Source organism: Vicia villosa, linkage group LG6 (genome assembly GCF_029867415.1).
Source record: "Vicia villosa cultivar HV-30 ecotype Madison, WI linkage group LG6, Vvil1.0, whole genome shotgun sequence".
Lineage (NCBI taxonomy): Eukaryota > Viridiplantae > Streptophyta > Magnoliopsida > Fabales > Fabaceae > Vicia > Vicia villosa.
The window spans coordinates 19,316,034-19,330,047 of NC_081185.1; the positions used below are offsets into that span (position 1 = coordinate 19,316,034).

At 32.0% G+C, this 14,014-nt stretch overlaps 2 long non-coding RNA genes across 4 annotated transcripts; one reads left to right on the forward strand and one right to left on the reverse strand.

Moving 5' to 3' along the window:
- Positions 1-1,604: 1,604 nt before the first annotated feature.
- On the reverse strand, positions 1,605-3,313 carry LOC131611307 (uncharacterized). Its single transcript, XR_009286845.1, has 4 exons — positions 3,000-3,313; positions 2,092-2,162; positions 1,922-2,005; positions 1,605-1,729 (listed from the first exon to the last, which is right to left on the reverse strand). It is a non-coding gene; the product is annotated as an uncharacterized LOC131611307 (long non-coding RNA).
- Positions 3,314-9,117: 5,804 nt separating this feature from the next.
- Positions 9,118-13,252, forward strand: LOC131611309 (uncharacterized). 3 transcript variants are annotated; one of them, XR_009286847.1, is made up of 7 exons: positions 9,118-9,964; positions 10,661-10,785; positions 11,097-11,166; positions 12,043-12,112; positions 12,218-12,280; positions 12,752-12,815; positions 13,202-13,252. It is a non-coding gene; the product is annotated as an uncharacterized LOC131611309 (long non-coding RNA). The 3 variants fall into 3 exon arrangements; XR_009286848.1 differs by having other exon boundaries at positions 10,661-10,776; XR_009286846.1 differs by having other exon boundaries at positions 10,661-12,112.
- Positions 13,253-14,014: the final 762 nt, after the last annotated feature.

Consider the following 14,014-nt stretch of genomic DNA (forward strand, 5'->3'; position numbering starts at 1 on the left):
AAATCAACGATTTCCTTCATGGCCGGATAATTGGTCCATTCACCCTTTACCGAATTCAGATAATACACGACTTCCCTTATCGGGTTGATAGCAAGCAGCAACCAGTGTGCTCTATAAATTAAAACAATAGGTTATATGAAAATATTGCTATACACTAAAGAAACAGAGATTAGATGAATAAAGAATGAGAAACTAACCCTACTGGTCGGGTATTATACGCCCAAAGATGCAGACATTCTGTATTGCCGGTGGACATGAATCTATCGACTAAGCGCTGTCTAACAGATTCCGGATCCGAAACAATTTCCATTCCGCTGCAATGGGCGGAAGACACGAACCGGAATCTGTTAGACAATGCAGTCCCGCGCAACACTCTGTCATACAACAACCTTAAATAAAAACATAATAAACATTAGATTCTTTTCATTGAAAAGTGTAAATAAATTATATTGTGGGACTAATTAAATAATATATCGGATGAGTGAATATTACCGGATGTATGAATGCATATTACTGACGCCTAGTTGATCTTGGTTAAAAATCTCTTGCAAGTCATCAATTGTAATATGTGACTTGAACTCAATACCGAAGACACTTTCATCCATATCGATTTCCCGTAAAGCACCATCCTTCATATCGGACATATCAACCATTGTTGCGAGTGTCGCCCGGTATCGAGGCACAAAAGCACCGCCTTTTCTTGCCGCTTGCTTCGGAGGACCACTGGGTGGTACACTACGAACCTGCTGCGTCACTTGTTGTGACTCCCGAGCGGATGCCTAAAAATCATATAAGTTAGGTAAAATATAAAATCATGCATATTTTGATTCAGATTATATATTAACACTTTAAATGTACCTCTTTTAGCGATGCAACAGACTCCTCCTCCTGTAAAATCCCTTTACCCTTAATTGCGGGTTTTATAGGAGCAGTCTAAAAATAAAATGTAAAACATAATTAATAAACGGTTTAGAATTGACATTCGAAAACTAAATTCACCACATTTAGGACACTCATTCAACGCTGCATACTCGTTTCGAAACAAAACGCAATCGTTTGGACATGCGTGTATCTTATCATAGCTCATTCCAATAGAAGACAACATCTTTTTGGCTTCATACGTTCGATTGGGAAGAACATTATCCTCTGGTAGCATATCTTTCATAAGGGCTAATAACTCTGTGAAACTTTTATCCGACCATCCATTGTCCGCCTTTAAGTTGTACAACTTTAACACCGCAGACAATCTTGTGAATTTTGAACAACCATCATACAACGGTTTCTCTGCATCGCTTACCAACCTCTCAAACATTTTGGGACAATCCGCTAGATCTTCTTCCAGCGCTTCTGCAATCTCTTCGACTCGATCACAATCGTATGTGTCTGTGCAATCGTCGTTTGAAGCATACTTCCTATTACACCTCGACCCAGCATTCCCGGTACTTTTCTCACCATGCATTGTCCAACATGTATAACTTCTATCAATTCCAAACCGTAGTAAATGAGATCCCAACTGATTCCCGTCAACCTTACCCCCGGCATAACAGCAACCCAAGCAAGGACACGGCATTCGAAGCGGGTCTTTGGAGTTCGCAACCGCAAACTCAACAAATTCCCATACCCCTTTCTCGTACTCTTTCGACAATCGGTTTGAATTCATCCATGTCTTATCCATGTCTTAATTAAGCTAAACAACAACGGTCAAACTTCCACTCTTCACAAGTAACCCCTATGGCGAATTCAATTCACAAAGTTAGTAAGTACCTCCTATATTAACTCTCTAAACACATAAAACTAATGTGTTTCTGTCAAAACGCAAAGTATAAACGGAATGAATCCGAAGCAATAAAACGTAACATATATAATCACACAATTTCAGACAAATTCATCATAATACCAGTAATTTGAGAAAGAAATTTACCTCGGATGTTACCGAACTCAAGAAAACGCCAAACGTCGAACTAGGCTGGGAAACGATCAAACTTTCACTATACACAAGTTACCCCTATAGCAAATTCACAAAGTTAGTAACCACCAAGACAAAATAGATTGAACAAAGGAAATCAACAATAGTTTGATGTGTGTACATACTCCTAAATATGTAGTACCAGAGTCAATGATACGAGCTCCAAAGAGATCCAAAGTTATCAATCCAGTCAGACCTATACAAGAAATTCAATTCAATGTATGATTATAATAAGAATGGGTGAATAGCTCATGATGCAGTTAATTAAATACACCACTACTAACACTACTAACACAAGACACACGATGCAGTTAATTAAATACACCACTACTAACACGAAGCTATAAAACTTTTTGCTCAAAAGCAAACCTTATGAATCATCCTTGTCTATATACATTAACTCACTCTTGTTTCATTCTTTACATTCTCATACTTTACAGTACTTGGCATCCTTGAACAAGCCAATTTATTGTACAATATATATATACCATCACTCTCAATCTCATACACACACAACATATATATCATAGAGTTATTATATATAAATAAAAGTATATAATATATATTTTAAAGTAGAAACCAGAGACAAAGATTTGAAGATGGCACAAAGATTTGGTTAACTCAATTCTAATAGAAAAGTCTCATTCTAATACATTAATAAGCTACACTTGTGATACTATTGTTTGATGAAATGCCAAAATTTTGTGATACTCATGGTGCAAGTTTAGCCGTACTATGTTACTATTGTTTGATGAAATGCCAAAATTTTGTGATAAACAGTGGCAAGTCTATTTTGTATTCAGTAACTTCAGAATTTTATCAACACTACAGCCAAAAAACCATGGATTTTTGAATCATGAAAAGCGGAAGTAAATCAACTTAGAATTTAAAAATACCTACTAAGGATTGTGGCATTTCATCAATTATCAACTCAAATCATTTCTTTCAGGCATTTCATCAAACAAGTTGCAGGCAGAAGTTCAATCTTTGATACCAAATAAAATTTTCACTGAAAATTAAACCTAAAACTCACCGGCGGTGGATAAAACGAGTGACGGAGGAGAAGCCGACGGAGGGACGCCGACGGTGGTTGCCGATGGTGGTGGACGGAAGGGTTTCGCGTGCAGTGAGGGTTTGTGGATGAAGAACAGTGGTGGACGGAAGGGTTCTGCAGAAAACGAAAGAGAGAAATGAGAAACAGTAACGCGTGTTTTGGTTTTTAATTTTTAGTAATAAAGGCTACTAAAGCGCTTCTGAAAAGCGCTCTCATAGCCTGGTCTATACCAGCGCTTTTGACAAAAAGCGCTCTCATTAAACACCCCTACCAGAGCGCTTTTGAAAAGCGCTTTCGTTCCCCCCACGTTCCCCCCCACCTACCAGAGCGCTTTTGTAAAGCGCTTTCGTACCCCCCACCTACCAGAGCGCTTTTGAAAAGCGCTCTCATAACCCCCCCCCCTACCAGAGCGCTTCTTAAAAGCGCTTTCATACCCCCCACTATTAGAGCGCTTTTTTAGCGTGTTTTTTAATTTTGTCTTTAGCGAAGCCTATGCCAGCGCTTTTCCTAAAAGCGCTTTCGTAGGGGTGCTGCTAAAAGCCAAATTTGGCGTAGTGATGAAAGAGTCGTTGGAGAGATCTTCAAGCATATAGAGACGTTGTAGAGAATTATCAAGATATACGTTAAAAAGCTTCCTCAAATGGATAATGTCGTTGCAAGCTCATTTGAACTTCCTTTGCAACAAGAGTAATTATCAGTTGCAAACGTTCAGGCTTCTACAACCTTCTTCTGAGTTATCACGTGACAAAAATAGGACAAATCGACTTCAGAGTCTGATAGTAACGTGTTAGGACTTCCTTAGTTCTTGAGCTTTGACTGGGTTCAGGTTCTAGTCCTTCTGATTCTGATGTTGCACCCCAAAATTTACCCTATTCTTTTCAACCCTAATTGGCTTGTGTTTCCCTAACATACACATTCATGCATATCATTTGGTTCTATGGTTATGGGATCAAGGAATCTTTCTATTTGGCTTTCTTCAAATAATATAAGAGAGAGATTTGGTAATCAAAATGCAAGGAGGATGAGATATCCTCAATTTCATGTTCACTCAAGCTACAAGGGCTTTTAATGTCGTAAGATATCTCCTTTGATTCACCACTTCATCAGATATTTAAAATTTACAAGAGATTTGAAGTTGGGTACACTCTCATATCTTTTCGCTCCTGAGCTAGGGGTTTGGTCAAAGTTAGTTTGTGACTGACTTTTTAAGAAAAACTTGATTCCATGGCCTTATATGTGTCTCAAAGCATCCATGTGTGAAGTTTTGATTAATGAAAGTCATCAGAATAAGTTCAATTGGTCAAAAGACAAAAGAATTTGATTGTATTAGAAAAAGTCAACTATAAAAAGTCAACTCCTAACTTTTTATGGTCAAACATGATTTCCATGAGTCAATTATGGTCCATGGTTGATATGTGTCTATGTAGATTCACAAGAATCAAGAAAAATCAAGAGATTGTCAAAGTTGCCAAATTTAGAGAATTAGGGTTTTCAAAAAGTTACTAAAAATGGAAAGATTTGTGTTCATTCAGCCACTTTGCAAAAGCCATATCTCCCTCCTCATTAATAAAAAAATTCTCAAACTCATGATCAAATTAAAGAGGAAACTTGGTTAGTTTACTTGGTGATTAAAGCTTCAATTCAATTCCATTTTAACAAGAGATTTGTTCTACTATCTTTGCTCTTTCCATTGACATCAAGAACTTGGCACACTTGGAGAAATTTCCCAAAGTTCCAAATCAGCATGAGTTACATACTTCAAGGGAATTTTTCACAATAATTCAAGCTTTGTTCCAAGAAAATTCCAACATCAACCCTCTTCTCCCATATTTCCTTTTTACAATGACATCAATTTCAAGCCAAGTGGTAGTGCATGGAATGAGTTATGCTTAGACAAAGATGATACCATGAACCTGAAATGCAAAAGTTTTCATGAGGACCATGTGGTTATGAGCTGATTATAAGGAAGCTTGTGTGAATCACATGTATACATCATCATTTCCTTTTACCCCAAATGGCCACACAACTCACGTACCATGCATGCATGTACCACAAAACTTGCAAAAAAGAGGAAAAGCTATTTTCATCCAAAATTGGCACAAAGAGTTTACTTTACGAGCTCAGCACATCATTCCACTCACCAACTGCTCAGCAAACATAACCAATACGCGTTTCACCTCAAAATAAACCACACGTTCTCTCTCTCTCTCTCTCTCTCTCTCTCTCTCTCTCTCTCTCTCTCTCTCTCTCTCTCTCTCTCTCTCTCTCTCTCTCTCTCTCTCTCTCTCTCTCTCTCTCTCTCTCTCTCTCTCCTTGATCCATTTTCAACCCAACCATGGTACACCTTTAACTAACCCTAACCCTACTATATAAGCTCATTTCATTCAGAACTCTTGAGTTGAGGGGACTCTCAACCACGCTCTAATTCACAAAGTCAGATCCATAGCTCTCTCTCTCTCTCTCTCTCTCTCTCTCTCTCTCTCTCTCTCTCTCTCTCTCAAGAATATCAAATATCCAAGTTTTCAAAGCAAGCTCCTCTCTCAAGTTTTCCTTGTTGTTTTGATTCTATGATCTTCATTGAAGATCAGAGGAGTATATATTCAAGTGCTTCTTTTCTCTTCATCTTTGAGTAAACACAAGAAGCAGTGGACTTTCCTCCACTAGGTAACCCTGCTCAAACCCTTAGATCCATTCATTCATAGTTTTATGGAGTTCTAGGTTCATACATGTGCATCTGAAGTCATACATCGTGTAGGCATTGGGTTAGGTTGAAGTATGTGATTTTTTGTTTGAAATTCAGTTTGTATGCATTAGTAGTATTACATTTGTGGCAATTTTCTATGTGTTCGAGTCAATTTTTTGAAATTCATGGAGTAATTCAACTTAGTGTTTTATTTTGTGTGATTTGGTTGAGATATGAGGGAGAAATTTGAAGTTAAAAATGGTGAAAGATCACACGAGCTAGGGTTTTTTGTGACTGGTTTTGTGTTGTTTGATTGAAGAAGATGACTAGGTGGCGTGTAATGATTCGTTGTGGTTATTTTTGTCTTTTAGTCACTTAAAGTGACCTTGCCCAATTGATATATGTCACAGGGTTTTTGTTACTTTTTAATGTTTATTTTATTTGAGTTCAACTAGTAACAAACACGTGCATACGCACGGGTTCTGGTTTGGTACGTGTATTTGTTTACATAATATATTTGTTGTAAATTAAAATCAAAATTTGAATTAAATTTTTTGATCATAAATACCATTTTCATATGTAAAAATAATTAGATCAATACTAAATTTTTTTCAGTATATAAATATTATTTATGTTTACGTATCATTTAGAATAATATCTGGATCAATAATAAATTTTCGTATATAAAAATAATTTTTTTTTCATATACCATTTTTGAATCAAATTTTTTTGGATCACAAGTACCATTTTTCATATATAAAAATATTTAGATCATTAATAGATTATTCTCATATACAGATATTATTTATGTTTATGTTTAGGTATCGTTTACAAAAAATATCTGAATCAATTGTAAATTTTCGTATATAAAAATATTTATATCAATAATAATTTTTTCCTGTATACCTTTTTTTGAATATTTTTTTTATCATAAATACCAATTTTCATATATAAAAATATTTAAATCATTAATAGATTTTTCCTATATACAAATATTATTTATGTTTAGGTATCGGTTACAAAAATATATGAATCAATCGTAAATTTTCGTATATAAAAATATTTAGATCAATAATAGTTTTTTTTCCGTATATCTTTTTTGAATAAAATTTTTTTGGATCATAAATATCATTTTTATATATAAAAATATTTAGGTCAATAATAGTTTTTTTCCCGTATACCTTTTTAGAATAAAATTTTTTTGGATCATAAATATCATTTTCATATGTAAAAATATTTAGATCAATAATAGTTTTTTCCCATATACCTTTTTTGATTAAAAATTTTTTGGATCAAAAATATCATTTTTCATATATAAAAATATTAAATCATTAATAGATTTTTCCCATATACAAATATTATTTTTTTTTAGAATTGTTTACATAAAAATATTTAGATCAATAATAGTTTTTTCCCATATACCTTTTTTGAATAAAAATTTTTTGGATCAAAAATATCATTTTTCATATATAAAAATATTAAATCATTAATAGATTTTTCACATATACAAATATTATTTTTGTTTAGAATTGTTTACAAAAAAATATTTAGATCAATAATAGTTTTTTTCCCGTATACCTTTTTGAATAAAAAAAATTTTGGATCATAAATTCAATTTTTCGTATATAAAATTATTTAGATCAGATTTTTTCCCATATACAAATATTTTTTTGTTTATGTATCATTTACAAAAATATCTGAATCAATATAATTTGACTATAATAAATAGTAGTATGCTACAATTGAATAAGTAATACACTTTTCCCATATATATATATATATATATATATATATATATATATATATATATATATATATATATATATATATATATATATATATATATATATATATATATATATATATATATATATATATATATATATATTTCTCATATTTACATTTATAACATATATTTGTGAAATGACATCAAGAACAAATATTTTTTGTAATATTTATTTGTAACATATGCACTGACGGTGTAAATTTTTTTTTACACTATCAACCAATGACGACCATGTAAAGCGCCAAGTAACAATGTAAATTTTAAAATACTTTTATGATTTGGCACTTTAAAATGTTCTAATTGGATGTATGTGTAATTTTTTTTTACACTGAAAGTGTACTACCATTAAACTCTATTTTTAAATTCATTTTAATTATAATAATTTTTTTCAACTAAAATTATTATTATTTTCTTAAAAAAAATTGTATCTAAAAATTAAAATTATTACAAATTGTCTTTTTTCGTTATTAATATTCAATAACTAAATTTAATTTTTAAAAATTAAATACTATTTTAAATTTAAATTAACAGTCATTTAAAATGATCATAATAATCTTTTTATTAAATATATATATATATATATATATATATATATATATATATATATATATATATATATATATATATATATATATATATAAAATATGTTAAGCATAATTTTTTAATATTGAATTAGTTATAATTTGTTTTCATATTGAATTATTTATATTGATGTATTGTTATTAGCATAGATTTAAAAAAAAAATTATTATTGTTGAATTATAACTCTATGTTTTTATTTTCTACTTTTATATAAACAAAAAAGAGAAATGGAAAAGTGGGGGAAAAAATAATTTAAATTCAAAAATTTAAAAAGTAAAAAGTGAAAAGTAAAAAGTGAAAAGTGAATAGTGAAAAGTGAATTGAAGAAAACCAAAAAAAGATATTTTTGCCCCCAAATTATTAATTTAAGCTAAGGTAACTAAAGCGTATTTTTGTCATTTCTAGAACAACTTTTCTTATATTATAGATTCTTTTTTTAACTAAATGCTAGTTCAAGACCTTTTTCTTTTCTTTTTTTTTTTTTTGATTTTTTCTTTCTTTTGTTTACTTGTTCAATAATAACACTAGTGCAAAATGAACAATATAATTTTAAAATTTACACCCGATATATTAAAAACGGGTGTAAATGAAAAATACGGTGGCAGTTTTGTAAATAAAGTGTCATTTTAAGTATTATCAAGTGACAATATACACCCTATTTTCTAAAAACGGGTTTAAATTAAAAATATTATTATAACCAAATCTCAATTACTCCCTTTAAACTAAAAAAATGGGTGTAAATGAGAAACACGGTGGCAGTTTTGTAAATAAAGTGTCATTTTAAATATTATCAAAGTGACAATATACACCCTATTTTTTAAAAACGGATTTAAATTAAAAATATTATTATCATCAAATCTCAATTACTCCCTTTAATTTAAAAAACGGGTGTAAATTTATATAAACTAACAAAAATTATTTAATTTTATAATTCAAAATATTTAATATTAATATATTAACAAATAATTTATACATTATTAATAAGTTAATAAATTAATAGATGAATTAAATTTATTAGATGAATAAAATAATTCGGATTCATCGAACAATGTTCTAAACCCAGATTCATCGCATTTCACCTAAACCCTTTTCACGGAAACTCTTCGCTCATTTCACAGTTCACCATCGCAGTTAACCATGGATAACGAAGCTGAAGAAGTTTGAGAGGAAACCATCGCTCATTTAACAATGACGACAACAAAGCTGAAGCCGTTTGATCAAATTCCCCAACCAAATACCCCCAAAGCGAACTTCATGGCGACACCGTCGTTTTGTTCTAGAAACTGCACTGTGCCGGCGGAAATGCCAAATTGCTTCACGTTTCCGATGATCATTGAGTTGTGTGCGAAGTCGAAAGGATTTGTAGAAGGTCAAGAAGTTCATTATTGTGCTGCGAAGTGTTGTTTTAAGTTGAATTCATTTGTGGCTACTTCGTTGATTGATCTGTACTCTAAAGGGTTGTATTGAAGATGCTTATAAAGTGTTTGATGAAATGCGTGAGAGTAATGTTGTTGTGTGGACTGTTGTTATAAGCGCTTATATATTCTTGGACCAAATACTTTATTTAATTCCCTGAATCGACCATGGTCAAGATCTTTGAACCAATAATCTTGTGCATCAACATCACTCAAACATACATCTTTTTTGTCCATATCTAAATTTGCTTCTGAGGCTATTGTGAAGTCACTGAGTTATGTGCGTTCCCTAGTGGCACAACACATTCCAAAGCGACTTTTTCAGCCATCTACATTTTCAAGACTGTCTTCCGCATTAGGACAATCACTTCCGACATTATCATCATTGTTAGATAAATCCCTCAGTTCCCAACTATGTCCAGCAAGCATCCAAGAAACGGCTTGAGGAGCAACAGTCATCATCAATGCTAGCTGAAAAGTAAACATAATTCTATACCTTTTGTTGGTCTACACGTTTTAGATGTTTTGTAAATGGCTTAATGGCTACTGCAGCTCGTCAAGTTTGGCAATAGCCGCATATAAACACATCAAAACAGGGGCTCGTCAAGTTTGGCATGTTCTTCTATCAAATATACTCTTGCTCTAATATTTTTAATCTCTTTTTTTGTATGTTTCATCTTTGCTTTTCGAATAAATTTGGAGAAGTTTAGACCTTGCTTCATTAATTGCATGCTAAGAAATGTCTTACCCTCAATGTATATTTATGCTAAGCCTTAGAACTATTACTTTCTTGGGCTTGCTAGTTATACTTTCCTTCCATAGTACTTGACCTAGATCACTTGAGGAATGAGTATGATAAGGTTCTTGAACACAACAATGATTTGGTAAATGAATTGATTTTTGTTAGGTATGTATGTATGTAAATGAATTGATTCCTCTATTTATTTCATTCAGCTATCATGTATAAGAGTATAATTAGATGTTCTTGTAACAATTCCATGTATCAAAAGGGGAAATGTTACATGATTCTATGAGGATTCTAAGCAAAAATATGTTTTCTCAAATGTCAAAATTTCAATAGATTGTTTTGTATAGAAAATAATGGAAGCATGAACTAATTTTTTGATATTTGTTGAAAGGAAAAAACTGACTTACTTTTTGCTTGTTATTTCAGCTCTTAGTTGGCTACTCGTTGTGCAGCACTTGATCTACAGCTTAAACACTCGCTCTGCATTACACGATCCATAACGCTCACAGTCCTTGCCTCTCGTCCTCTTCTTCGTTCATCAGGTTGAACTGGTGTGTTATAAACTTAGAGGCCGGTTGAAAGTGTTTACGAATTATGGTTTTAGAGGGGGCTTTTTACTGTCATAGAATTTGCACAATTTAGGTTGAACCATTCAAAGATTGGTTATGGTTGATACAATTCAAAGAATGTTATCTGCAAGTTTTCTCATTAGATACATAATTTCCTCATAATCTCCAAAATAGACACTACACTGCTCATGATTTCAATTTGTCATTTGTCTATTTATGTATCTTCTTACAAGAATAGTATTTTGGTTTCATGAGGGAATATGAAAACTAATATACTTTTCTCCCACTTTCAGCTTTTCGAATTTGCAGTATCACGTAGAGGAACCTATGATGGAACATGCCCCTTCTACTGCTCGTATTCAGGTTATAATGCATGTAATTACTCTTGTAGTAATTAATTTTTTCTAATTCATTAACTTTACGGTTTTAGATGTGTCGCACACAAGTTAGAGATTCATGAAAAGTGAGTTCTTACGATAAACTTTCATTAATTTTATTATATAAAAATCATAATATATATAACATTTTGTGGTTTAGGTAAGAGAATTTGTGAAGTTAAATACTTGAATTGCATGCTTTTCGTTGAGTGGTTTGATTTGTGTAAGATTCTGCTTTTTTTCGTTTGGATTTATTTTGTATCACGATAGGACCAGAAGGCGCATGAGTCGATCCTGAAAGCATTAAACCTGCCGGGGTTCGTCTGACAAAACTCATTCTTTTTTGTATTTGTTTAGAACTCCCTCTCATGGTTATTAATATCATGTGATACATGTGAATCGTATCTCAATGAACATATGTGAATTTCTAGTGTGTATCTATTTTGGATATGCCTCTCATCTGAAATTCCTATATAATGAATTTTGATTCATTCTCTAATCTCTAGTGAATCACGACCTAAACTAAGTGTTGTCAACCGCTTTTTTCTTGTCCACTTTGTATAGATAGCCACTTTTTCGTTTGATTTTTGACTTGAATCTTGAATTATTTTGATGTTTATATATGATATATCAACATATAATTTTGCTATGTCATTTGTTTTAGCTTTAAAATGTCATAATTTTATTGGTAATGTATCTACAATTCATAATAAGGTTTGATCCCTGATTCATAATATAGATATTCTGATTCACGATTTGAAGTAAAAATTTCCATCCATTGTTGTTCTGAAAATGTGTTCGTAGTTATATTATACATTTAATTTAAGTTTCTTTTGTTGAACTAATAGCCTTTCTATTGCAGTATTGCTGCAGAACTCAATTTGAAGGAGTGGACTGTTAGGACAAAGATTTGTGACAAATGTCATGAAACTGTAAGTCTCAAACATCTCAAATGTATCGTCTAAATGTGAAAGGATATGTCGGGCTCTTCAAATATCCACCACTGTTTGAGCTCACAACTGTACCGTGTCCCACAGGTTAAAATTGCTATGGTGGGAAAATACACTGGCCTTTCAGATGCATATCTTTCTGTTCTGAAGGTAATTTTCTCCTAAACTAGTGGTCCATCATAATATAATTTGCATTCACTTTATGCATTCTTCTGCAACTTTCATCTCTTGTATGAAATTTATTAAAAAATGGTGCATTGAACTTTCTGGTCCAAAACATTATAAAACTGAATTCCAATATACCATAAGCTATTTACGTTACTGCATTTATCTTCGTTTCTGCATCTCTTGTTTGATCATTTATCTTCGTTTTCTGCATTTACGTTTCCTCATCTTTGTTCATTTATCTTGGTTAACTGAATAAGGCCATTATTATAGTTTTTGTGCAACATTGTTTTTGCTTTTGTTGTTAATTCAATTGTGATGTTCTCAGGTATCTAGTTGTGTGCATGCTCAACGTTGTTTTGTAACTTTAACCACATTACTCCACATGTATCTATCCTCGCAATTCCTTCCTTATTCCTATTGTTCTTGTATTCAATCTTAATTTTCCTTTATCAGGCTGTGGCAGGACGCACAGAATCATGTTTATCTCATCAAAGAACTCGATAGAATCACCGGCCAGGTCAGTAACCTCCACTTATTGCTCACTCACTCGAACAGTTCTATCGATTTCGCCACTGCGATTTCAGTTACTGTTTTATCGATTCTCGTTGCTATTAATCATTTTCGCATGAATCATCGCTGCCAAATGAAGTTAAGGATCTGGATTTTTTATTATTTATGTAATTAATTGCATTTCAATTTCATCTGATTTATTTGATCGCGTGCGTGTTTTTATTGAGGACTTAAACTGTTAGAACTACTTCAGAAGGATCTTTTAGTATTGTGATTTATCGAGATCACTCTGTGAGGGGCACTCACACGCGCGCAGGGTTTGACTTAATAGGACTTGGACATGCCTTTCAAATTTTTGTTCTGGCTTAATTAACCGAGAGATTTTCATTCTAGGGAAAATCTGCTATATCAGTGGATGATACAATGAAGATCATAGCCTGCAGGTGAGTTAAATTTACATGTTACAGGAATTGACAGAAAAATAGTGATTGCCGTTTGATTTTTTTGATGATTCGATATAGTGTTTGTAAGCTTCTTAACTTCTTTTGTGTATACTGTTTGATTATGTGTTATTTAAGGAACAACATAAGAAGCTTGATGCACTTAAGGTGGAACTTGATGCTTCTAAACAAGAGGGTTTTGTTTCAAAGGGCTTTAGTGAGAGCAATGGGACTTACTCTAAGAGAAGGAAGGCCTTTGGTAGTCATAGGTATACTAACAAAGTTTGGCCGCAGGAAGAATAGAGATGCCATTCGCAGGGAAGAATAATTGCGATTTTGAAGAGGATAAAGACATAGAAATGTTGCCAAAACAAAAATCAAAGAAGAAAACTTATATATGAAGAAAGTGTTATGACTTAGTTAAAATATAATTTTTATGTGTATGATTTTATAGTACTTGAAATATTATGACTGTACATGATTTTGTATACTTTTTGGTTAATATTAAAAATATTTTGACTTAGTTAAAATATGATTTTTATGTGTATGATTTTATAGTATTTGCAATATTATGACTGAAAATGAAATATAACTAAATGGTGTATATGAAATAGGGTGTAAATAGATTTAAATATAATATAATTGTTCATTCATAAATGACGTATTTACACCCGATTTTTATAAAACTAGGGTGTAATTAAGAACATATCTATATCCGATTTTTATAAAAATGGGGTGTAATTAAGAACATATTTACACCCGATTT